At 37.5% G+C, this 2,923-nt stretch overlaps 1 protein-coding gene across 1 annotated transcript in view; it reads left to right on the forward strand.

The window, feature by feature from the left end:
• The window catches only part of MAPK10 (mitogen-activated protein kinase 10), a 52,107-nt gene that overhangs the window by 18,696 nt on the left and 30,488 nt on the right, over positions 1-2,923 (forward strand). The window lies entirely within an intron of this gene.

Below are 2,923 nucleotides of genomic sequence, written 5' to 3' on the forward strand. Positions count from 1 at the left end.
AAGAAATGAGAAATTTTTACCACTCTGGTAAATTCTATAAAAAGGGAAGCACAAGATGCTACAAAAGCCAATATCTTTCTATCCATCTTTTTGTAGATATGAGAGGCTGTAGGAGGAAGAAGAGTCTTAAATGAGACCAAAGCGTGGGCAAGCATTAGCCAAAAGAAAGGGAGGTGGAAGAGTAAAATCGTCTACAGCGGTTCTCAACCTGTGGGTCGTGACCCTTCACAGAGGTCGCCTAAGACCATCCTGCATATCAGATATTTACATTACGATTCATAACAGTAGCAACATTATAGTTGGGAAGTAGCAACGAAAATAATTTTATGGTTGGGTCACAACATGAGGAACTGTATTTAAAGGGCCAGAAGGTTGAGAACCACTGGAAAGAAGCAGCCTGTTCAAGGACCAAGAGAGAACGGTGAGGCAATTGTGTGACCAGAAAGAGAGCGCTGAGAAATGTGAACAGAGACCAGGTCAGGGAGCACCATTAACTCACCCCCTGCAAGCACCTGAGGCAGGGGGAATGACTAGAAGAATATTCATCAGAGATTTGTGTTTTAGGTAAACCATTCTTTCAGACTAGTAGGAGAATATTAGCAGAAAGACCAGTTAGGAAGCAAGTGGAGTAGTTAAGATAAGAGATGATGGTAAAATAAACTTCAGTGGTAGTGGGGATGAAAAACAGAACAACAGATTCAGAGCTATTTTTGATGGTATAATTGTCACAGTGATTAAGATACCTAACAATGTTTCAAGAGATAAAATATTATATGTGGCATATAAGCATAACCAATGGACATAAGACACTGGGGGGAAGGGGAGGCCAGGGGATTGTCAAGGGCGGGGGAAAAAAAAGGAGACATATCTAATACTCTTTGTAATACTTTAAACAATAAAAAAATATATATTATATGTGAAAGTGCTCAATAAACTTTGAAAACATGTAATGTTACTAGAGAGGGACTTTTTAGCTTATGAGTATAATTGAAATAGTTTAAAACTAACAGTTTTAACCCATTATGGCACAAGGGACATGAAAATGTCATTTATTTCTATCTTATTAATGAAAAGCTTAATTATAATTACTTTTTTTTAATAATTAGGTCTTAAAATATCTTATTACTGAATTAAAATGTGTGCTCTTTTTAAAGAAAATCCATCATGTGAAATGTCTTAAGTAGTAGAAAATGGGGCAATAGAAATGCCTTACGTTAGTACACAGTTCTCTATGATTGTGTTTATAAAGAGGAAACTTGTAATTTTCAACTTTTTGTCTTCCACAACATACCTGAGAAAAAGTCATGAACTCATTATGTTAGCAACTCATCAACACATTTTTAAGGCAATGATTCTTGATGGGATGTGTGGGGTATGTCAGATTCATGTGGACAGCTTATTAACTAGAAATAATTCCTCACCCTCAGGTGATTCTGTTCCCCTCCCAATCACCCCTTGGATCCCAGTACCCTGTCCCCACTACGTGTACCTTAGAAATTAGTGCTCTAGGAGCAATTTGAGGATAAGGATTTGGTTTCACACAGTTGCATCATCTATGTAACTATGTATTCCTGGCACACTGTAGGTTCGCATAACAGTTATTAGAATTGATGATATGTTTTAATCACTTTCATACTGTCTACTTTATCTAACCTTCCCACCCATGTTTCTGCTCTTTCCATCCATGTTTCTACTCTGCATTACTCCAGTCAAAAGAATCCTTACCCTCATTTCTGGGTACCATTATTCCTATTTTACAGAATTTTAAAATGACTTTTACAGTCACACAGCTAAAAACCAAGGTTCAAAGCCAGTGTACATTTCATTATATCACAATCTCCTACTATATATATAGAGAGAGAGTTGATTTTTAGAGAGGGAAGAAGGGAGAAGGAAAGAGAAAGAAACATCGAGATTTGAGGGTGAAACATTGCCTGGCTGCTTCCTGTATGCCCCCTACTGGAGATTGAGCTCACAACTCTGGCATGCGCCCTGAGTGGGAATCCAGTAGGCACCCTTTCAGTGCAAGGGATGACATCCAACTATGAGAGCCACACTGGCCAGGCTGTCACAATATCCTTTAAAAAGTTATGTTTTTCTTTACGATAGAGGCCATTTAATAATTTATGCACCAATAAAATATAGAATAAAAATGAACTTACAATAATAATGTTTGTCAATTTTTACCTGATAAAAATATGTGCATAAAAGTGGTACATGGCTCAGCTGGTGTGGCTCAATGGTTGAGCATCAAGCTATGAACCAGGAGGTCATGGTTTGATTTCTGGTCAGGGCACATGCCTGGGTTGCAGGCTTGATCCCCAGTATGGAGTGTGCAAGAGGCAGTTGATCAATGATTCTCTCTCATCATTGATATTTCTCTCCCTTTCCCTTCCTCTCTGAAATCAATAAGAATATATTTTTTTAAAGTGGTACTCATAGAAATAGAATACAATGGTGCTTATCATGGACTGGAGGGGAGGAGATGAGGGATAGGGAGGTGTTGGTCAAAGGATACAAGCTTCCAGATATAAGATTAATAAGTTCTGGGGATCTAATATACAACATGGTGACTAAAATGAAGAATAGTGTATTAAATACTTGAAAGTTGTTAAAAGAATAGACCTTAAATGTTACCACACATACACACAAATTGTAATAATGTGAGAGGACAAAGGTATTAACTAACCTTATTGTGGTAGTCATTTCATAATACATTTGTGTATCAAATAATCACTTTGTACACCTTTAACTTACATAATATATGTCAGTAATACCTCAAAAGGCTGGAAAATCACTAACATACACTCTCCCTCAGTGAATAGGAACAGATATGTACCTCCTCCAGTTGCTAGGGTGGCCATCATCACATGAATAGCATCTTAATTAGGATTTGATGAGGAGCACCTGCCAGTCAGGGAGA

Source organism: Myotis davidii, unplaced genomic scaffold (genome assembly GCF_000327345.1).
Source record: "Myotis davidii unplaced genomic scaffold, ASM32734v1 scaffold420, whole genome shotgun sequence".
Lineage (NCBI taxonomy): Eukaryota > Metazoa > Chordata > Mammalia > Chiroptera > Vespertilionidae > Myotis > Myotis davidii.